The 24,224-nt window shown below is 47.0% G+C and overlaps 1 protein-coding gene across 3 annotated transcripts in view; it reads left to right on the top strand.

Annotated features, from left to right (window-relative positions):
- The first annotated feature begins 782 nt into the window (after positions 1-782).
- beat-VI (beaten path VI) overlaps positions 783-24,224 on the top strand; it is a 59,457-nt gene continuing 36,015 nt past the window's right edge. Inside the window, exon 1 of one of the 3 annotated variants that reach the window (XM_033385881.1) lies at positions 783-1,548. The gene's annotated coding sequence lies outside the window, so the exon portion shown is untranslated. The remainder of the gene's footprint in view (positions 1,549-24,224) is intronic. The other 2 variants (XM_001358391.4, XM_033385882.1) reach the window with 2 other exon arrangements.

Here is a 24,224-nt window from a genome sequence, read left to right as displayed (position 1 = left end):
CGATAGTGTTTTTAATTTGGCCAGGATTAGGATGGGGTTCGTGTTTAATTTCAAGAACTGCAAAAAAAAGGGTCCATGATTTTCCAGGAGCGAGAGTGTCTGTGTGCTCCACGCCTCACGTCCCGTCCGTGTGGCACGTCGCACTCTTTCTTATTACGCACTCGTAAAAGGAAACGGCTGGTTGGCTGACTTGTCCTGTCCGTTCGCCTCGCCTCGCCTCGTTTCGACTCGTTCTGGATTATATGCCATTAACTCTGCCATTGCATATCGCTGCGTGATGTCTTTAGCGCGTGCAGTTCTCGGCCTGGCTCTGGCTGGCTCTGACTGGCCTGGCCTGCTGTTTGTCACTGTAATAAACTCGGTAACAAATTGTTGGCTCCCCTTCTATCTCTCTCTATGTGATGTTTAACCCTTCAGCGTTGACGCTAACATTTTGACACGCACGTGTCGAAAAAAAAAACAAAAAAAAAGACGCGCATAAATTTTTAAGTGATTAAAAAAGTGCCATGCCATACACTCCATCCGCAGACAGAGAGAGCAAAAACATTTAAATGCCAGCAACGTGCAAAAAATAAATTGTTGTCAATGTTGCAAGTTAAGTGCCACACACACCACACACGCACACAGCTGGGTCTCTTATCAGTCGGGGAACGATATGGCAGTGGCACACAGCAGCACACAGCATCCACAAGTCCGAGTGCCATTTCCGTTTTGTTCCGTTTCGTTCCACACTTTTCGCAGGACTCGTCGTCTTCGTGGATGCCTTTCGCCCTGTGTGTTCCGAGGATGCCGCACGCTTCGGCTGTGCGCTCGTAACCGTTCGACATCGACTGCAAATCAGTTTGAAAATGTCTTTCGTGCGGTTCGGTTAGTGTAACGGGTACAATATCCATCCAGCTGTCGCTTCGGCTTCCACTGGGAACTGGGAAACAGAGAGCCCAAAAAGGCATGCCATGCCCCAAAAGTAAACAGCAACAAGAACAGCAGAGTTTCGCAATAATTAAATAACATTTGCCCAACACACACAAAATTGTGGCACTCGAGTGCTCGCATCACAGGGGACTACCCCACTACAAAAAACAATAGAATAAACACGATTCGAGTGAATGTATGCCGGCATCTATCTATATCTATGTCCATCAGACATCACACATCACACAACAACAAGAAACAAAGATAACCCGCCGATGCTCCGTGGTTTAGTGTCAATTTGCATTGATGAACTGTACGCCGGCACTCGCCGTGCATACGAAAAGAAAACCCATAACCCATCCATAAGCAGCCATCGATAATCAAAGTCTGCCAAGAACTGCCCCCAGACAGAGTGAGAGAGAGGGAGTCCTTTGAAGTCCTCGAACCTTTGTGCGGTGTCTGTGTAAGAGAGTGCGTTGACCCCCCCACAGTGTGCAAAAGTGTGAAAAAGCGCAAAATAAATATTAAAAGCAAAACGTGCGTGGATTAGAAAGCATAACCCGTAGAGCACCGACCATACGGCCGGGCTGCTGCTGGAAGGATCTGAAAGAGCTCTGCTCTGCTCCCCGCAATAAGGTTGGTATCGCATTTAGATGCTGCACGGTGGGGCACCCACAGCCAGTTCAATGCACTGGCTCTGCCACAGAGCGGTGTACATACTACATTGCCTTTCATTTTGAGCTCTGGTTCTGGCTCTCGTTGTTTGTTCTCTGTTTTCTTTTTGGTATCGTGTTTTTGTTTTCAGTTCCTTCGCTCTTTTCTATTTTTATTAGCGGGCGCGCACGGTGCCGCATAATTTACGCTAACTTTTATTCTGCCACGAGTTCGCGCTCGCTCGTCACTGGACTGGAAATTCTGTCCTCCTGCTGCCCGACGCGTCGTGCAAACAGAAACTGAAATTTGAATTCTCCGCTAAGTGGGTCGCTTGCAAAACTTGCACCTGTCATAGGGGGGGTTTCGGCATGGGGGGATGGGGGGATGGGGCATTGGGCATTGGGCATCAGAGCGAACATATGCCAAAGGCAAACAATCGGTTGACAACACTTCACCCACCTCCCCCTCGATCCACTCTCTCTATCCATCTTTGAGCCGTGAGGGTCCGTGAGTCCGTGAGTCCGTGTTGATTTATGACAATCGAAGATGGTGAAGGAGTTGTGTGGTCCAAAAGCCCAAAGGCCCATGCTCATACTATACCTGTCCCTGCCACCAAGTAGCTGCGCCACAATTTCCGTCCAACTGGAAACTAAATAATTATGTGGCTCAGGTGGGTGGCTGGGTGCTAGTGGCTGGGGAGTGGGAATGGGATGCTGCTCTTTGCCTGGTAGCTGGAGCCCCTGGGTCCCAGTTGCTGTTGCTGCTGCTGCTGCTGGTGTCTGTTGAGTTTAACGAACATTTATGCGAGTGCGGTTGTTTATGCTGAGCTCGAGTTATGTGGCACTTAAGAGGCGTGGCAACCACACACACACACACACACACATGCCTACATATGCAAAAGGGGGTCTCAGTCATACGTGTGCCATGCGTTCGTGTGTGTGTGTGTGGCACTCACAAGGCAAGAGCAACGTTTGCATATGTTCATCAAGAATGAATTAAAAGTTATTTTAAATTCGTGACACTCGCCTAATTTTGCATGTCTCTCAATGTGAGTGCACATGTGTGACTGTACGAGGATGAGTGGGGTCGCTGGCAGTGGTTCTGGCTGCTTTTGCCCGAGTTACTGTGCTTAAGTGTCTGTGTCGGCAGGAGGTGTCGGTGTCACCTGCCAGACTTACTACGTACTCGTCCTCCCAGCCAGCCAGTCTGACTGCTCCACGACTATGATGCTGCCACTCACAAGATCTCACACACACGCACACAGATACATCATATATGTGCCCCACAAGGAGTGTGTGTCGCAAGTGAATTAAATTTCAAATGTTTCCTAATTTACTTTTTCGGTTTCTCGTTGACAGTTCAAATTGCTATAACAAATTTTCTAGCGTTACGCATGCCGTTCATTCATTTCACTTTGCACCTCCGTCCCGCCCTCCCCTACGCCCCAGTGGGTGGGGGAGGGCGGCATGCCGCACACACATTCATAAGTGAAATATTATGTACAACTGTCGTTCGTCGTGTTTGTTTTTCTTCGTTTGGCTTTCTTTTTCGCAGTTTTTCCGCACATTTTTTTCGCGCGTTGCTCGGGATTTTTTCTCCGTGGCGAAAATAAATGAAGCCATTCGAGCGCAATCAGAATTTCGCATTAAAGCGTGCCACACACACGCATTGCCGATGCGATTGTCAGATTGAGAGAATGGCCACACCACACCCCCACCCAAACGACCCAAACATTCAACCAGAACGCCAGGACTCCACGACGCCAGGATACGCATATAGGAAACGCACAGGGGCAGCAGCCATGGCATGGGGCTTAGGGTGATTTCCTTGAGGAGTGTGGCTTACGTCTCTAACTGTTGCGGCTGCCAGGTGAAGATATCGAACACTTAATGGGAATACGAGTACGGTATACGGCTCCTCCGAGGAGGGATCCTTGGGATAAATCGGCTGAATGGAAGTGAAAAATTTCTCAACATAAATTCTGCTTAAGCGAAGATCGAGGTAGACCATAGGATATCCGCTAAATAATGTTATTTACTCTCTGTTTGATGGAGAAATCCTTCTACTACATTCAAACGGAATCACAATATATTTTCATATATTTTTCAAGAATCTATACAAAAATACAAATTTAAAATAAGTATATTGAATTTAAATAAGAAAATATTTCATTTAAATATGACATATATTTAAAATTAAGAGTACAAATTAAAACTTTTGGGCTCAAATTAAATTAATTAATGATACTTAAAGCTGCTTTATCCTCCGAAACTCAGAGTTTACAAAGAAATTAGGTACATTCAGACAAAGGTTAGTAAGCGGACAAGGTTATACTGTAATATATCCTAGCACCTTAGAAACGGAAAATACTCGGATGATACTCGTAGAGAGCTCTCCATCATGGTTTAAGCTCTAACAAGCGGGAGCCATCAACGGAGTGTCTGTCTGTCTGTCTGTGCCTTCGTTCCTTCGTTTGTCTCTAAAAACCATTTACAGTTTTCAGTTAACTCGAAAGGCAAACGGAATTGCTGCGTGCAAAATAAATAAATACTTTGGAAACTCTTTCAGGCAAACGGCAAGGCACTCAGACATCAGCCCATCAGCCATCAGCTATTCAGCAGTCAGCCAACAGCCAACAGCCATCAGCCATCTGTGTGGTGGGGAGTTGTATGGCATCTGTTTTTGCTAAACAGCTCGCAAATTGAACTTAAATGTAGTGCAATGCAATTACAACTTATTTTGGGGGCAGTGCAACTGTCTTTGTTTCCGATGCTGCAGCAGCAGTCGTTTCGTCTCCGAGACGGGGATGGCCACAAAAAGTGCTTCAACGCAAATGAAATTAGTGTCAAAACGCTGGTTCTGCAAGTGCTGCATGCCTCGTCAAATCCATTTCCATGGAAAATGTAGGAGTAGTCGTAGTAGTAGGAGGCTTGCGACAGGATAGCGACAGACTAACAGACAAACAGACAAACAGACAGACAGACAGGCGACAAGGCATGGCCCAAACATTGGGCGTATGGCGTCTACAAAAGTGGGCGTAATCGCTGGCATCATCATGGCTCCACGTCCACGTCCACATCCATGTCCAGGTCTGTGTCCGCTCTCTCTCTCAGAGATAGAAACCAACTGGCAACTGGCTACAACAGCAACTAAAACATCATTTTTCCCCTGGTCTGTGTTTAGTTTTCCTGCTGCTGCTGTTGTTGTTGTTGGGGTTTTCTTGTTGCCAATGCTTTTTAACTTGATTATGGGCCCAAAAAAAAAAGAAAGTAGAGCCAAGAGCGTGAGATGGAGAGAGTGGGGGGGAGGGGAAAAGCGGCGCCGTTGTGCTGAATGAAATTGATGAAGTAGTTTCGAAAGCTGCAACTGCTGCAGCAGCAGCAGCCGTGGCACAGGCAGCAGTGCTTCCTGCCGTAGGGAATGGAGAAAAAAAACCCCTTCCTGACCGAAGGTAAATAAGCCTTGTTTTTGCCTTCTGCTCTTTGCAACTTGTTTGCTGCTAAGTTTTTTTGCCAGAAGCGCCACGCTTTCACGCTGCAAATTGAATGGGATTTCGGGTACGACGGAGTAGGCGGCGCTCTGCTGTGCAGGTGCACGGTGCTCGGAGCAAGGCGGAGTGCAATGCCCTGGCAGATGATCCGGCGTACAACAAGGACAATGGAGTACATGAACCGAAAGCCATTGCGGGTTGCAAAACGGAGGCTTAAAAACTTGTGGCCTCGCGGCCTGGCGGTCTGGCGTTTGATTAACTTCAATCAGCGCTGGGGAATCGTTTTCAAAATTAAAATTTATTGCCAATTTGCGGGAAATTCGATTAAGCTTAGGCTCTCTCGGATACAAAGACCAAGCAAAAAGCAGGGCAAACCAAACCAAAGCAAAGCAAAGCAGGAAAAACACTCAGCTGGACATGGACAGGCAGGACATAGAGTGGAGGAGCACAGTAAGGAAATCCTGGGCATTTAAATCCAATATGTAAATGAAAACAAGACTAGGACGGGGACGAGCACCAAGAGCAGTGCCAGGCATAGGCATTCGCCCCTGCCCCTTTTCGAACTGTTGAAAAGCTGTTGAAGTTTATTGGAAAAATATTCAAATCACGTGGGTGGTCTCAGGCTCATCTCCCTAGCAACGCTTCTTCCTTCGTCCTTCGTCCTTGGGCTGTGTGATAAAAATTGCCAAGAAATTACTTATAGATTGAATGAAATCGTCAGCAGACTGTCGGACTCTGGCTCTGGCTCAGGTTCAGGCTCTGGCTCAGGTTCTGCTCTCTGGCACTGCTCTTGCTACATTTTTGATCAATTTAAATGCTCGGCTAAGACAATAAAAAGTCTTATTGGGGCGGCTTAGCTGGGGATTTCGAGAGGCCACTGTCAGAGGCAAGTCCCTTGGCATCCGGATATTTTTGGCATGCAATTAAAATCGAAGACGCCCCAGCAAAAGAAGCAGCAGCAGCACAGTGCTGCTATGGCAAATGGCTAAATGATGTACACGGACACGGTCCGGAACTCACCAAAAAACTTATCTAATAAGTGTCAGTGGAAGAACAGCAGGAACAACGTGCTGCGGCTGACCCCTAACCCCCGCCATTGAGCACAATGGACACAGTGGGTGTGGGGTCCAACCAATGGAAAGTTTCACTTTCACTCAAGACTTTTGTCACTTTTCCTCCGGGAGGGCTGCTGCTGCTGCTGCTGCTGCTACGGATCAATGGAGTGTGTCCGGAGAGTCACGGAAAATCAATGCCTATAAATTGCTTTACGCCTGTTCTCGCTTATTTATAGCATAGGGATTTATGTACGGCATATTTATTTATGAACAACAATTTGCCGGCTGGTTTAAGGCCTCATTGATGCCAATGCCGAAACGCCTAGAGAGTCAGCCCGAAGCCGAAGAGGCCCAGAGGCGATGTGTCGTAAATTAGCAACAAATGTAAATAGTTCAATAACAGAAAGGCCAATGGCAATGCCAATAACAATGCGTAGAACAGAGACCTGGCCTTTAGGGCAGAACAACGAGTCTAGAACGTCTGGTCTGTCTTTGGCTGGGGGCAGCAGCAGGAATAACAAGGTTGACATGTTTTATTTATGGCCCAAACGTAGACGACGACAAACGACATCGAAAGTAGCTGTTAAAATTGTTTTAATTTGCTGCCCAGAAACGCAGAAGAGAAGAGGGCAACATGACAGCGGCAGCAACATCGACATCGACAGAAGCAACAACAACCAATCATCAAATAAAAGCCCAAAACTGAAGGCCAACTGGAAGTCGAATGGGATGGGTCACTAAGCCAAGTGCCAAAAACACTGAAAGTGTGTTGGCAAATTTGGCCTCTTTGCTGCCAAAGACATAGCTTGGAAAAATCTTTCCGAATATTTTTCTGATAATAGAATTCAGGAGCACATTTGTCATGCTTTGGAAATTACAAATTTCGTACAGAGATGCAAAATTAAATCAGCAAAAAATAATGCAAGGCGGACGAAAAATATCTTCTTTTTGAAATAACATGCCTCGATCTTCGTCTGCCAATCGGTTTCTGTATCGGGAATCATTTTCATAGCCTTGGTTTCTGGACTGATCTGGAGGTTTCTTTTTATATAGAAACTGAGTTTTTCACGGGAAAAATGGAAGATTATCTCGTGAGGATTCTGCTACTCGTATTTCTCGGAAAAGCTTTATTTTTTCCTTTCTCCCTCTGACAGTGTACAAACAAAAACAATGTATTGAAATTAAAGTAATGAAAATTATCCATTCCTCAGTATCCTAGGAGGCATGATCTGCTTACACGAGCTGAAAGGCTCCTCGGCGAGGCGGAAGATACATAAACATGGGTGCAAATGCGTGTTGCGTCCTCACATTGGTGGCCGCTGTCACACACACAACACCCCTGTTGACTGTTGTTCTCGTTGTTGTTGTGGCAGTTGATGCTACATTGCTGATGTTGCTGCTGCCCCCTCTGCTGCTGTTGCTTTCGGTCTTGGTGTTGTCTTGTCCCCTCGTTGGCTGCTGGTTAAGTGACCAAATCGAGTACCAAATGGCCCAAACGTCTGCCTCGACCCTATGTAATAATTCAATTGTGCGACACAGCGAAGCGGCAGAGCGGGAGAGTGGCGAGCGGGGGACTAAGATTCGGGGCAACGCGACCACCCCAAAGATTGATGGCGTGCATTGAGACTTGCTTTTGGCGACATTTGTGTGACGTGTGTGCCAGCGTCTTGTTGAATTATGTATAGATATGTGTGTACGTGTGTTCGAGTGTACGAGTATATGTAGGTTGGAGTGTGCTCTGAGGCGCAAATGTTCGGGGCTAAAAACTTTGCCAACTTCGAAAAACAAAAAAGAGAACAGAACAGAACAGAACAGAAAGCGAGAGAGAGAGAGAGAGAGTTTCGGGATGGATGGAAAGAAAAGCAGCACGTGAAGCAAAGCCAAGGCCTTTCAGTGGATTTAAGTTGGCTTTGAGACTTGAAGTAAAGTACGAGTAAAGGCATGGCATAGCCATCGTCATCTAGTCATAGACCAACACACACCCACACTCGTAGTCGTAGAGCCCCACCAGATAAGCATTTATACGCATTAAAGCGACTGAAAGGCCAAATTTTTGACCAACTTTTCCCCTTGGCAGCGGCAAAGTTATCAAAAATTCCACTTGCGCAGTGAATCAAGTGCCATTTACTGATTGTGCCACGGCGTGGAGCAGCGCCGCCTTGCCTAATCCGCTTCACATTTTATCAGCGCTGTGACAGTGGCTCACAGTATCTGTGTGTGTGTGTGTCTGTATGTGTCGTATCTGTGTGTGTGTGCACGCGCATTCATAAGTTGGCCAAAGCCTGAGCCTCTGGCCTGAAGCGCTTTTAGGCGCTCTTAGCACCATACACACACAAACTTCTAGTGGGTGTGGAAACCGAGTGGAAGGGATGTCCTCGGCAGGACCCTATGGATGGGGTCGTGTTAAATCGACGCCTAATGCCGCATCTAAGCCCTTAACTACAACATTGACAGTTGTCGTTGTTGGCAGGACGAGCACTCTCCCTCTGGGAGCCCAAGGATAATGAATTAATCGAAGGCTAGACACGCATTTACATTTGTGCCACGCCACGACCCCAACGACTGACACTAAAACTATTTGAGGCACGGACTGCGGATTTTATCTAAGGAAAAGTTCCTTGGATGGCTCTACTTTAATGTCTTTCAGGCATGGTTTTTATTTAAAATTAATTAGAAACGCATTAGGCGTGATTGCAGGATTAACTGAAACTCAATTAAATTGGGCTTATGGTCAAACAGAGAGAGAGAGAGAGAGAGAGAGAGGATCCTTCAGCTCCACCCCAGAGATCGTATCTGTAGCAAAATGATTATTCAACATTTTAGTCCAAATGCTGGATTTCCTTTTTGCATTCTAGCAAACATTCACTCGAGAATGCCATGTAGATGGCAGGAGGCAGCACTCAACAGGCAGGCCCTGCGTCGCATGGGGATGTGTGCAGGCTCAGACCACAAAAATAACAAGCGATTTCTGGGGGTAAAATCAAAAATCAAGTCATTGCTTTTGAACTATGGGAAACATGGGACTGACTGCCACTACCGCCTGGGAAAAAGGCATACGGGGGAAAAGATGGGGCATGGCCAACATGGCTAAACATTTCCTCAATTTATTGGTGAAATACGTTCTGTGCCAGGAGACTTTTACGAACCCTGCCCTGTGGTGTGTGCTTTGCTGTTCTGTGCTGTGCTGTTCTATCGTTCTGCTTTGCTGCTTTTCTGCTTTTTTGAGGCATCAGGGCATTTTATGCAAATGTGGCAAGTTTATGGGTTTGTGCTGTTGCACTCTTGTGCCTTGCTCTCTCTCTCTATCTCTCTGCCTCTCTCTACGCAACCGAAGCATATGACTTTTAAGTGAAGTCTGGGGCTGGGGCCATCATTACGCATTACTGTTTCAAAGGCTTTCGATCAAGCAAACATACATCTACATACGTGTATGTACATCCATACTTATTTTTGCATGTCTTGGACCGAAAAATATTGCATAAACATGCGCTTGACCAGAGTCCTGAACGCAAGAAAAGTGACAGTGACGAGAGCCGACAGACGTTGGTGGCTGTAAGGAGCCAAATGGATGGCAGATCCTGCCTCAGTCGAAGAGTCGAAGAAGAATACACAGAGAATACACAGGCAGCAGAGAGCTAGAGCATTCATGTAAATTCGGTTGAGTTGGCAATTGCAATTTTTGCATTGCAGCAGACTTTCGTTTGTCTACTTTCTCTCTGGCTTTTGGTATGTTTTGTGGATTTGAAACATTGTTGCCTTTCTACTGCTGCCTCCTGCATATTGACAGATAAATCAATCAAAGTTTTCGCCTCATCCTACGGCTGCTTCTCCGGAGAAGTGGCAAAAGAATGTGGCACAGAGTCCAGGGTTTGGGTGCACGCATGTACATTGTACAGTCAAAGATTTTCAATTAAAACTCAATGTTTTCTGACTTGCAAACAATAACAAAAATGACTAAATTATCCCTCAGGCACATTGCCACATTGTGTGCTCTAACGAGAATTCAACATTCATTGCATCGGTCTCTGTCTGAGTCTGAGTCTATGGGTGTGGGCGTGTATGTGGTATGTGGCATTCTACGAGTATCTCTTGCCACAGCTCATAGATAATCGAAAAACTTTTGCCAGTCGTAGAATGCTTTGAGGGATTCTCCATTTAATGTAGCGTGCTCTAAAAAGCGATATCCGATCCCCATTAAAAGCAAAATTCATCCCTTTATTTAACGTGCAACTTTTCAACCATAATTAATCATTTCTCTGGTGTGGCAGTGCCACTCGCTCTGTGTAAAGTTTTAACTAAAAAATCGACTCCGACATTGGCATCAATTATAATTAGCTTGAAGCTTGAGGAATGAGGCAGAAGGCATGGGGCAAGGCCTTAATTATAGCGGCTCTGGGGCGGGGTGTACATCGAAACTATGGCTGATTGCCAATAATCAAGTATACGCCGCGTGGCTCCATTCAGTGTCCCGAGGGGTGGTGCGGGAGGCAGAACGAAAAGTTTTAAAAGCTGCGTGATTTGCGTTTTACGCTGCTGCTTTTAGTTCCACAATTTGTCTTCTATTGACGTTGGGGATATTGCGCATTTTAAACAATTTACGGAGAGGGTATCAATATTTGCCGAATGTGTTTTGAATATAAAATGAGACTCGAACACGAACTCGTTTCTGAATGCGAGAGCCCGAGTCCGGGCTGTCCTTTCACTCGGTTCAGGGCTTCAGGGGTTCAGGGGTTCAGGGTTCGGCTTTGGTTTGTAAATTCATTAAAAATTTGCTGCTGCCACACGGCGCGCGACACACAAAACACAAATCCACAGTGCAAATACAAATTTTGCGGCCTGAAAATGCGGGGGGAATGGAATGATAAAAGTCCTTTCGATGGCCCACCGTGGACGCTGTGGGTTCTTTGGGTCTTATGTTGTCTAACCGAACTATTTGAGCGTCTATAAATAAACACGGAAGCTGTTGAAGAGTTTTCTCTGCTGCTTCCTTTTGATTTTCCCCTTTATATATTTTTGTGGGGCGGTTGGGCGGTTGGGTGATTGGGGCGGGGGTTTCCCCAACCATAAATCGGATCTTATTTATTTTCGGTTTTGCAATTTCTTGAGCACGAGTGTTGCTTGCACAGATAAAACGTATTGAAAGCCCTCACCCACAAATCGATTGGGTCTCCGACTGTAACCATCATTTGTTGCCCCGAAAGATGCCTATGACCTTTTTTTGGGGATTCTCTGCCAGTGAAAGCGGAAGCATGGATACTTTGTCATCAAGGTGGAATCATCGGCAATTGGTGGCATGTACACATACCGCGTGGGAAATCTTTAGCTGTGTTGTGCTTTGCCTTTCATCTCGGTTGTCCAATTCTTTTGACTCTGTTTTCAATTAGATTATCCTTAACGGGTTGTCAGTGAAAGGATCGTCGAAGGATAAGAGCATTTGGAAGTCGCCACCAAGTCGCAATCGAGTGCGGGGTGGCGGGGCATCATCCTTTGCATCTTGTTGCTTTATTTATTTGCACACAGAAGCGACAGAGGCGAGGTTTAGCATGAATTCGGGTCAACTTTATGAGCAGCCAGGCGGCAGCAGCAGCAGCAGATTCCGGCGAGGCAGGGGCAGGGGCAGGGGCAGGACCGTGTGTGGGGCACGGTCGCAGTGCGTGCTGCTGCTGTCTTCTGTTGGGGCCTCCCGATTCCTTTGCGTCTACTGTGTTCGGTTTGTTTGTTTGTTAAATTCTGCAAAATCCTTTCATACAGAAAATGGCGAGCAAACACACTCGCACCGCACACACACACACACACACACTTGGGGCAGAGAGGCACACACTTATGGAGAGACAAAAGGGTGAGAGCGCAGCGAATGAATAAATAAATAAGCCAGAGCCCAGTGGCAGCTCATGCTACTGTTCCTGCTCCTGCTCCTGGCAGCTCCCTGTGAAGGAGCACTGCTCCCCAAAAACCCAGTGACGACTGACTGCTTGGGAATTTTTGGACAACGACAACGAGCAGCAGTGGCAGAGTGGCAGTGGCAGTGGCACTGGCACTGGCACTGGCAGTGGCACAAATGGCAAATGAAATGCCGTGCAAGAATTTATAGAAATTTATTTATGCTCCTCTCCGCTGGCGCTTGGAGCTACAAAGTAAACAAATCTTGAAACGTGCCCCACATGGCCGGAACCCACTCACGCATACACAAACACACACATCTGTGCCACATATGTGAATAGTTACGTGCACATCTGTCTGTGTGTGTGTGTGTGTGTATATCCGGCGATCCATGAAAGCGAGAGGCAGAAATTAAATTTTCCTCAAATTTGATTTGAAATGCGTGCGTGGAAATTCATTTAGCGTGCAAATTGCCCAACAATTGCAACTGCTTTTCTTTTGTATTTAATTGCCTGTTTATGCGTCAATCAATTGTGAGGCCTGTGGTTGGCCCCTGTCGCTGCCCCTCCCACTCCCACCGAGGGTGGCATCAACCTTTTGGGATTTCATTCACGTAGTGTCACGTTCTTCAAAATATGAAACGTCTTCTGATTTTTAATGAAGCCAAAGTTCTGTGTTGTCCCAAAAACTAGAACAAGAATCAAATACGAAACAGAGAACACAGAGAACAGAGAGGTCTAAGGGAGTGGGAATTCTTGGAAGCTAACTTCGAAGAGCTGCCACGGTCCAACCGAAAAACTTGCCACAGTCCTCGTCCTCTGATTAATACGTGCACTAAGCGTGTGGCAGTGTGGGGCAGGGCAGCATCGTTACCTGCTGTTGCCTGCGTTGGCCGTTGCCCGTTGCCCGTTGGCCATCTTCTCTCTAAAGTCCTGCTACATCGTTACGGTCATGTACGCAATAATTAAAAGTATCGAAACTTGTGTATGTGACTCTGTGTTCAGTCCACGAGAGTGGAGTGTGTGTGCCGGTGGCGGTAACGGTGGCTGTGGCGGCGGTGGCACTTGTCGCCTGGCCACGCGGCGGGCCACTCACTGCGGCTGATTGCAAACACAAACCAGGACTAGGGTCAGAGACGGGCCCCTTTCTCCCAGTCAAAGATATGCCACGTTACGTATACGACCCTTTGACCGATGGGTGTGTGTGCGGTACGTGCGCTTCAACAATTGTATGGGATTTCTCTGTTTTGTGTACCCTTTCCAGAGGGTACCATACGGAGAACAAAACCTCAAGACTCTATAGTTTCATGCCTCACACAAAAGGGTATCAATAGTTGTGGACACCCAGAAGCTTAACATTTCCCTCTGGTTTTTTCCCTCGAAAATCGAGAGGTTGTGTTGCCGGTTGCCTGGATAGTCAATTTAGGGGCACGAGCACTGGCAGTGGCAGTGGCACTGGCACTGGCACTGGCAGTGTAGCATAGATTGCCACAGAGCGCACGGAACAAAGCAAATGACAAATAAACAAACAAACAAACGAATGAAACGAAACGAAACGTAGCTGTAGCTGTAGCTATAGCCATTGCCATTGCCGTGTGTTGCACACACAGGGAACAGAACGTGTGTATAAATAAAAACTTTGCAACAGTCGCCTGAAGTCTGCAGAACGAGAAGAAATACACAGATTGGGGGCAGGAGACGCTCTGGCTTGACCCCGCCACAGATAGCAGCAACAGCAGCTGACGATGCCCTCACTAATACACAAATACACTTAAGTTATTGTTACTGTTATTTAGTTAGTTTATGCCACTTTGTGCCTCTGTGTGTGTGTGTTTGTTTGCTCTTTGTCTGCGCCCGTATTTGTTCTTCATTGTATTGCATTTTCTTCTGATTTTTCTTGCCACCACAAGCCACCGGAATCTTTCTCCCTTTCTCCCACTTTGCCACTTTGCCATTCTGCCACCCCCACCAAACAAATGAATCAAACAACTCCACTTTGATTTGATTGATTTGCTGCTGCGTCAGCTGCTGTACCCCGCACCCAAGCCCTCCCTCCCGGACTTGGTTGTAGAGTGTAAAATGGAAAAAAACGTAGAACGAATCGAGTGGCGGCTAAAGCAAACAGGAACATGCACAGCATATGGAATTCTTTTCATTTAAAATCAGACAAACAGACAGACGATGGAATATATATTTGATATCAGGTCGAATAAATAAACGCTCTCGAGGGTCGCTTCAAGTATGTAAGTACTTGAAATAAAAGTTGAAACGGCTTTAATTATTCAAACAATAACTCAAGTAATTCATCTCCAAGAAGGATACACTCAGAGCAAAAATGGTAAAGTTATAAGGATACAAAAGAGACATATTTAATTAAATAAACATTTTTAACATTAATTAACTTTGAAGTAACCATTTATTAAAACTCTATCCCATATTTCAAATAAATGATATTAAATTAAATTTGTAGGAAATAATCTAAATATTAAAAAACGTATTTGAATATGAAATTTTTGTATGATAAATATCTATAAAATACATTCTTTCTTTTTACAATCTCCACTCTCTGTTCTAATATAGCGGTATTCATTTGTAAATCTATAGTTATCGATTCTCAGGCTCTCTTTTTTGGGTGTCTCTTAAGTTCTTACTCTAGCGAGTAACTCGGTTTTTTTGTTTAAAGAGCATCATCCGAGCAAATATCGGTTTTCAATTGATTTCAAAGGCTTTATCCTGCCCCACACACACAGACACACACACAAAGACCTATAGGTGTTGCCTGTAACAAATATATGGCATAGGCTTAGGCACCAGACCCCAGTCTCTAGCCCTTCGATGGGGGCCCATCTCCTTTTTTTCGTGTTTTATTTGGTGCCGCTTTTCCCGGGAAACATGAAAATTTACTTTGCATGGAATTTGTGTGTTCGTCACGCTTGATTTTTTATTTATACATCAAACTCTGGCGAAAACCAAATATGTCACTCGGGTGTGCGTGGGCCCGTGAAGGGCTTACGAGGAGCGTAGCCATGATCCCCCAAAAGGGGGGAGGAGTATTTCCGGATAGAATGTGTCCTATTTTCCTGTGATAAATATCAGATACAGAACTTTCTGTTTTTTTTTTATAATTAGAATTGGTTTTGTCATCAAACACAGAACCCCTTTTAGAGCACACCACTGAAACCTACCGGAAGCTGGCTCCAACTATGTGCCTTTGGGGAAAGAAAGGTGTGTGGAGGCGGTTCGAGCACTTCCAACGTAATGTCCTCACCACAGCAGCCACCAAATGTACTTTGGGGCAGGAGCAGCACCAGCAGCTGTTTGGGGCATTAATACGAGGCACGAATTGAAGTGGTCCTTTGGCGGAGTAGAATTGTAGGAGAGTGAAATAGCTTTAGACATTTCCTGGGTAATTAAAAGTCACATTGTGCCACATAAGAGCACGAGTATGCATATGCAGCAACATGTCGAACAATAGGAGCCTTCTAGTGGTAGTTCAGGATTCTATCGGATTGACAGGAGAGAGGGAGAAAGGGAAGAACTGACGTGAAAGTTAGCCCAAGGACAGAAAGTGGAAACTCCTAGCAGGATGCCAGTTGAGGCTTATTAAAATTTTATTGCTCGGAGTCGGTGTTGTCCCAGCTGTCTGACCAGAGGCGGACAGGAGTTCGAGTCCAAGAACAGGACTACGACTACCTGTGCGAGTAGTTGACATGGGGAGGCGAGGCATGAGGCACAGACAGTCATACAATACAATGCCACACAATGGCAAAGGAGGGCGCCCTCGCGGGCGGTGATTGTCCATTGATGGGACAAACAAAAGGCAGGTGCAAAATGCGCACAAAGGAGCACTTACCCGACGTCTTTTGTGTGGCACCAGGTCGAAAGATCATCAGGCCCTGACGATGATGGGGCACTGAAACTTGACCAAGATTGCGTGTGGGGAGTGGCATGCCACGGACGGGAAGAGGAGCGAAAAGAACGAAAAGACCAGACAAAACCCAAAATTAGCAGCAACAATTCCCTCTCCGATGGTGGCGCCACAGTTAATGCTGGAAACTGCGGAAATATTTTAATAAAAATGTCAGCTTATGCTCGTCGGTCGACAGGTCGCGTGACATGCTGCCACAGACAGGTGGCAGTGACACAGCACAGCACGGCAGCGGCAGCAGCAGCAGAAGCCGCTGCACAGTCTCAAGTGTGTGGCATCCCCATCATCATCCGGCCTGATGTATTTATGATGAGTCTCGCCTCCCACGCTGCTCCCTCCATGCAGCATGCCCCATGCCCCACGCTCCACGCCGCCGACGTAGAAGTATGTGAAGCACGTTTTGCGATTTTGTGATTTTTGCGCTGAAAATCCATTTGCGAGTTTTTGCCGCACGGGCTTACAGTTTAGTTTATCTGCGTAAAAATATTTAAAGGACCCACCAGCGTGGCAGCGGCAGCGGCATCGGAAATCTGGAATCAGCGCATGTAGGCCTCATAATTCTGTCAGCGTCATAAACGCGTCGCGTTTGCCTCAACGTGTGGCAGCTGCATGCGTATGGAATAATAAAAGAGATGCCCCAATCCCCATCCACAATCCCCTTGCTCATCCTCTGGGCATCGCTTGCCACACACAAGCCCGTACTCTAGGGGCGGGGGGAAACACGCAACTGCCTGACTTTATGTTTTAATTTGATTTGATTTGTGTTCTGTTCTGTTCTGTTCGGGTGTCGTATGTGCAAATATTGTTAAGGCAACCAAATTTGATTTATCACGTGCCCCACCGCCCCGCCCCTTCGCACCCTTGGCGCCAGCGGGCGGGCATCTAAATTGGTTTTCGTGTGTGCCAGAGAGAGGCGAGAGGAGCAATTAGCTGCACTCCGTATGCCACTGTGCGGCGTGGGAACTTGTTAAGTGCCTTGCCACAAGTAGCAAAAAGCTGCCAAGTTTCCTCCCCAGCCCAAAAAAAGAGAGAGAGAGAGAGAGCGAATGAGACAATTGCCTGGCTAAGCTGCCAAGTGGCGGCCCTGGAGAGAGAGTGGAAGAGTGGAAAAGTGCTGCTGGAAAATGCATTGCCCAAAGCTAAGGAAATTCCATTTTAGAAAACTATTCCACAACTCATGCAACATTAATGGAAATGTATTTCTGTTTTTGGTTTTTTTGGTGAAAATAATTTGGCTTCAGAGATTTACTGGGGGGGATTATTATTATTATTTGCAGTTAGGCCGATAATTTTTGGCTTTTGTACGCAGGACATCGTTTTCTCAGCAGCTGCCTTTTCGGCCAGGATTGAACTGCCATTTAAATTATGCAGCAGGCGGCAGGGCAAGGCAGGGAGCCGACAGTCGACAGTCAACATTAAGGGCGCTGCCTTGCTGGGCCTGGAAAATTAATATAAAATAGCAAAAACTTTTGCTCCACTGCATTACGAAATTGTGCGGGGGGCGGCGTCGTGGGGCGTCGGCACAGTGGCTGCCTCAATGGCAGCTTGTGGCACAAATGCAGCCGCCAACTGCATAAAATTTAACGAGTCAGTCGGCCAGTCAGCAGCAAGAGAGGTTCTGGGCCTCGAGCCTTGAGTCCTGGGCCCCGCCAGCATTCAGAAACAATTTGCTGCAGATTATGAAAATTGCTTAAGAAATTAAATTGCTGCAATGGGCCGCGGCCCCAGACGCAGTCGAGGCTGCTGCTGCGGCGCGGGGGGGGGGCCAAAGGTTGCGGTCGCCGTTGTAGTCGCGGTAACCGCGGGAAATTTGCATTTCCATTTGCGGTTTACGTTAGGGGTCCTGGCTCCTGGCTGTGCCTTTGATTTGCCCGGCACGTAGCCACGAAGGGGCATGGCATGAAATGGTAGAACGGTAGAGCGGTAGAGCGGTGGCACGTGGGTGGCAAATAGAGCAAAAAGGATTTCTGCTGCCTGTCCACTTTCCGCCGCTCTGGTTACTAATTCAATTTGCAGTAACAACAAGAAAGGACCAGCACTAGAACCAGGACCAGGCTCGATGCTAATGCCGATGCTGATGCCGATGCCGGCCTCTAATTATATTGCTAGGGCGGCCGTTTGGTCAGCGGTAAAGCTGCTTAGACCATGAACTTTATTAAAAATATTTTTGGCCATTGCCAGTGCCTCATCTACGCTTTGGAGCGTACGATATCTCTGTGCTACATTTACATTCCTCCTACTTTCTTTGGAGTCCGTGATGCGCGCTGCGAGTAAAATTTTTATGACTTCTGCTAGACCTACATTTTTTGGAGACCCCGAGCACGCGCTGGGCCTATAAAGTTCCTCGATTGCTCGACGGTTTCCTCTCTGCTTTATACATTTTTTTTTTTACTGTTCAATTAGCATAATGGGCGACGCACAATGGGGGTGGGGCGACTGATCCTTTTGGCAAATAAATAAATGCATAAATATAAATACAGTTGCGGTCGGGGGTCGGAGGTCGGCGATTGGAGTGAGGTTTTGGGTTGCGTTGCCCTTTTTTTGCGGGGCAGCGAGGGAGGGAGCACTTCCGTTCATTTGGTCAGCGGACGGCAGGCGGGCGGCACATCATTTCCGGTTTGTTTACGCAAATCGAGACCACATTTCGCATAATTTCCTATTGCCAAAGGAATGGGGAATATGCGTTAGGGATTGAAGCTCTGTTTCTTACATACTCCCTCCACTCGTACACATTGATACATACACATATGTGCGCAATGTTTTTCTTGTGGGGCAAATTTTTATGAAAATGCTTACCAAATTGAATGAAAACATATTGACTATGCGATGACGATGCTGACGATGTCAACGATGGCAAAGAAAAACAACTCCTGCCATCATCAGGACAGGGATGCTCGTGCGGGAGGTCCTAGTTCCTAGTTCCCGGCTTTGGCAAAACGTTTGATGTTCGGGGACCCACTGTAAATACATGTATATTTGCCTATAAATGTGTGTGTACTTCGTATGGCTGTGTTTCTGTGTTATCGCCTCCTATTTGTATTTGTCTCCCGCTGTGTATGTCTCTGTGTGGTTTGCGGGGCTTTTTGTGTGGACTTTTTTCTGGTTTTTGGGGGGCTGAATATGTCTCATTTGAAATTGTTCTCTTTGCTATTTGCATGGCATTTTTCCTTTCTTGCCTTTTTGGGCTCTGCCCTCGAAGATATGCCCCCCAAAAACATTCGCCTTGGAATTTGATTTTCAAAGATGCCCTGCCCAGCCTCCTGCCAACAAAACACTGACCGCAATGGCTAATAAACAACAAAGCGCATAAATTCTGAAAGCCCTCTTGGCTCCTGTCTGGCCGTCTGGCTGTCGGGCTGGCGGTCTGTCGGGATGGCCTACGCCATGGCCAATTGGCTGCAATTTAACAAAGTGCAACGGAGCGAGTGTTGAGAGGGGAGCAGCAGCAGCAAAAACACACACATACACACAAAAAGTATAAAATGGAGTCCTGGCAAAAAATGACGAGAGAAATTTCCGGACAGAGGGAGGAGGAGCGGGCTTACAGGGTTGTTGTTACAGGAATGTTGTTTTCGTTTCATATATGAAAGGGAAGCGAAGCTCTTGAAGAACAGATTGCTATAATAGTTTTGTGTTGGAATTTTGTTCGGTGAGCGGGGGGAGGCGGAAAAAGCTAAAGGAAAATCGACAAGGGTTCTGAGGAATTTCCTTTAACTTTGTTGGCATAAAGTGATAATGATTTTCCCATGCACTGCAAGAGCTTTCTTTTTGTTGTTCGGACAGTAGGATAGTCGCTTCATTTGATTGTCTTTCGTTTCTTTCTCCGCCCCGTTGCCAGATACAGATACACAGATACACAGATGTGCTCTAGTTTAAGACGCCCGAACAGGACATCTCCATACATATAAATAACGTTGAGGCTGTCCTCCCTTTTGACTCCTTTGGCCCCGTGCATAATTAAATCAGATCACATTTTAAAATTCCATTTATATTTACCTCCTGTCTCCTGTTTGTCTCGTCCGCTCGTAAATCATGATTAAAAGCCTTGGGGCGACAGCAGTCCTCCAACTACTATGCCTAACACGTAGCCCAGCCCGAAAAAAAGGACAACAGCACCAGGATCAGGAGTAGGAGCAGGAGAGGACTTCAAATAAAAAGCGCTGCGGCCAGCCAGACGACAAGGCAAGCAGCGAGCTCTTGTAGTAGTTGTTGCAGATACACGTATCTAACGACAAAGATGGCAACTGGGCGAGATTCAATTCTGGAGATACAAGTGGCAAAACAAGCACAAGAAGAGCCACCGTTCCGTGTGCGGTGAGTCACTGCTTCGCACAGCAGCAGAAAGAAACACGAGCATCGAGAAGTGGCAAAGGCAGTAGCCGGCAACAAAAGCGGAAGCAACAAACACTATCAACCAAAAAAGCCAAAGAGCTCTCTGGATATGGCGGGAAAGATGGGGCACACATATGTATATGATGCTCCTCGGGATGTTGTATATAAGGCGAGATAAATCAAATGTGGCGAGAAATTGCAACAACAGTAAAGAGAGAGCGAGAGCGAGAGAGAGGAGAGGAGCAAGAAAAGCAACTACAATGGGAGTCGCCTTCGTTGGCGGCGGCGTCGTCGCAACGCTGCAAAAAATAGAACAGCGAAAACGCGAAAAATTTATCCAATTTGGTAAAAATTTAGGTCACAGCCGGGGTCCTGCCACATGAAAAGAGCAGCAGTGGCTCTTGCCCCATGTCCGTGTGCGAGAGGATGCCGCAGGAAGAGCAACTCAAGTGCAGCAAGTGCTGATGCTGGATGCTAGATGCTGAAGCCATTGTCTCGGTCTCGTTTCCAAGAGCCGAGTACCAGCTATTAGATAGCGTGAAGAGAGCAGCAGACCGGCCAGAGCAGACCGAGCAGCAAACTTAACTGAACTAAAAAAACGAAAGGAAAGGAAAGGCAAGCAGAGGCATGGCATGGAAAACCGAGGCGGCACAAGGCGCAGCCGGCACAAAAGTGAGATATGATAAATATGGCACCACCAGAGAAAACCGGGGAAAATATAAACATAAAACAGAGGAAGCCACTGAAGACTAAAGGCTGAAGGCTGAAGAAGTGCCTTCGGTCAGAGTTTGGAAAAAGTTCTCGTTCTCCCCCTAACAGGCGACACACAATTTACAGCCACTGTTCCGTCCCCTACTCAACGAACAACTACTCGTAATGGCACATGAAATGAGTAAATTATCACACTCTTCGAGGCAGCAGCAGCATCCCCCGTACCCCAAAGGGGGTTTACCAGCTAATTTGCAGTGAAAAGAAAACCCCAACAAGCCACAACATTGCGTATACGTGATATTTGCTCCCTATGTGCAATATTCTCTCTCTCTTTATCTCTCTTTCTCTCCCTCTCCCTAGAGTGGGAGTGGGAGTGGAGATGTGACCATGCGATGTGGCTGCCAGTCGAAAGATAAGCGAAATGCTGTAGTGTAAAAAAATCGAATGCATATTTCACAGAACACAAATGACACGGCAGCCACCGACCGAAGGGAGAGGAGAAGAAGAGTGGAGAGTGTGGCCAGAGCCATGCAACGAGGAGTCAGGAGTCAGAAGCCAGCAGCCAGGAGCCTGTAGCCAGGACCATGCAACAGTGAGAAAGGTAGAAACGGTAGAAAAGCCATGGCCAATAGCTTTTTTCTGAATTATTTCGCACGGTATGAACTCTTGCAACAAGTCTCAATAATTCTTAAGCTGCCAGGCTGGCCAAAAGGATGGGGGTGTGGGTGTGAGAGCGGAGGGTAATGAAAGGAAGCCCTCCAGATCCCAGATCCCAGTGGTCTTTTTGCTGTTGCTCTGCATTAAATCAATGAATCGAATGCGCAACGGATGTCAGTGAGTTGCCATTTTGAGAAATTAAAAGTGCCCATTGCCGTTTTCATTTCCGCTTGTGCTTGTCCCAGTCCCCCCCGCCACCTTCCGCTCCTTCCGCTCTTTCCGCCCTTCTTGTGGTTGGATCTCCCGCGGGGATGTCTGTGTCCTTTCTCAGGTAATTCCCCAAAACACAATCCTATTAAAAAATGCGTAGGATACTAAAATTACTTTTGCTAGAAGGACACAGGCAGCAGCACAGGGCAGCGCAGGATATAGCCGCAAAGCACTCGATAATGATGCCCCAGACTGCGCCACACGATAATAAGCTGCCTAATAACCCAAGGAGCGCGACCTCCCTATCCTGCCTGCCTGCCTGCCTGTCGAGGCTCCGAGACGGTTATGGCCAGTCCCTGGACCCTGGGCGGGCGTGAAGGACCTCCTTTACAGTTCGTCAATTTTAATGGAGGTCCTGGTGGGGGCAGGACACACTCGGAAATCGCTGCTAAAAGTAATTCACTTTTATATTAAAAAGATTTTCGCTATACGCGCGGGTCGGGTCGCTCATTTGCATGGCGCTTGTCCCCCGGTCCCCCGATGGGGGGCGTACACTCCCCTCCCCCCAAAAAAAAGCGTAATAAAATAAACAAGTGTCCTGGAAAAAAAGGAAACACTCTGGGTCTACGCCCAATGTCCCGGACTCCGACAAAATGGTGTGAAAGTGATTTATATTTTAATTCAAAAATGAATTATTTAGCACACTTTTTAATTCCTTTTTAGCTCTCTCGCTGCCCCTCTGCCAGCGCCTCTCATTTTATGGCTCGAATCTGAAATTCTGATTACTTTTTATTTGTGCTTTCGCTTTTCGCTTCGGCAGTTTATTGCATTTCGTTTCGTTTGGGTTCGCCCAAAAGAAATGCAAATATTTCGGCTCATTATTGCGCCACATTTAACGCGGCCCGAAAAGAGGCCTAAAAGCTGTTGACGGTCGGACAAGACAACACTCTCCCATCCTCCAGACAATTTGCTGCTCAAGCGTGCAATGACATCGCCGTGTGGCCAGGCCATGGGTGGGGCACAAACTTCTGCATAACATGCATAATAAAGCAGGCCCTTGGAGGTTGCTCCGTCCCCTTTCCACCTTCCAGGAGGAAATCAAGGAACATCACTAACAGCAACCAGAACTGGGAGCTGGTTCTCTTCTGCCCACTTTATGAGAACCCATAGCCATAACTAGTCCGTGTTTTCCGTGGGTATTACTGCTGGATAAATGCTTTTTATATCGACAGAGAATTTAAACGGCTGCATGCCGCTTTCTCCTACAACCGATTATTACGATGCAGCCCTAAAAATCCTTGGAGCTACAAGGAAAACACACAACAACGAAACAACGAAACGAACAAAATACAAAAAAAAAGGAAGAATAGAATTTGTAGTGTCCTGGTGGCCAGACTGCAGCTGCAAAAAAAATTTGAATATAAAATGCGTTATGCGGTGGGGATTCTTGTGGCGGTGGTGGGGGTGCGGGGGTGGCAGCAGATCCTGCGGCAACAATGAAATTGCGTATGTAAATTTTATGTCGTTACCAACGGCGGCGGCAACATTGCTGAAATAATTAAAGTGGAATGCTGCTGCTGCTGCTGCACCCACAAGAAAAAAGAATCCCGAACGCGGGGCAGTTTTTGGAGGAGTGGAAGTTGTAGTTTTGGTTGTGGCTATGTCCTTAGTCCCAGAGTCCTTGTCCCGTTTGTCTATTGCCAGCTTGGCAGCTTTTTTTTTTGCACTTGTCCTCCGTCCATATGCAAAACAGTGTCAGGCAGCAGCAACAGCAGCCGCACAGCTGCTTCTGGCTCCAGGAGCTGCTCCTTGGTTGCCCCTTCTTGCTGCTTGCATTGCAAATGTGACTCTGACTCTGACTCTGAGTGTGTCTGCAACTCTGACTGCAACTTGTCAAAAAATGTCGCAACAACAGCAGCGACAGCGAGAGCGACAGCGAAACGGGGGAATGGCAAACGCTTTGGCTTTGGTTTTGGTTTTGCTTTGGCATAAATATGAGTGCCATCAAATTAATATGCACGGGGCATATGGCTGCAACGATTTTATGGTACAACATGTTAAGTGCATTCAACGGCAGCTGCTGCTGCTGCTGCTGCATCTCCGGTGCTTGGGGACACTGGGAACTGCATAATGCAGGCAGCAGCAGAACCCAGAGATGACTCCTCGGCGGCAGCATCTTGGCAGGTTTTTCACGCTTCTTGAGTGACAAGCACACGGATGCCTGGCGCATGAGTTATGATGCTTAGCCGCATTGCTGCGTTTTCCACTGCCACAGCGACCCGCTCTCTGCGGCGGCTGTGGCTGGCGTGGCAAAGATAAAACTCACATCCCCTCCAGCGCTTTTCGAGTGTGCAGCATGGGAGGGAGAGAGCGTTTAATTTGACTCGCAAGTTGGC

The sequence above is a fragment of the Drosophila pseudoobscura genome, chromosome 2, assembly GCF_009870125.1.
Source record: "Drosophila pseudoobscura strain MV-25-SWS-2005 chromosome 2, UCI_Dpse_MV25, whole genome shotgun sequence".
In the NCBI taxonomy this organism is placed as follows: Eukaryota; Metazoa; Arthropoda; class Insecta; order Diptera; family Drosophilidae; genus Drosophila; species Drosophila pseudoobscura.
The sequence above is the reverse complement of the archived record's forward strand: the minus strand, read 5'-3'. Positions and strand labels throughout refer to the sequence as shown.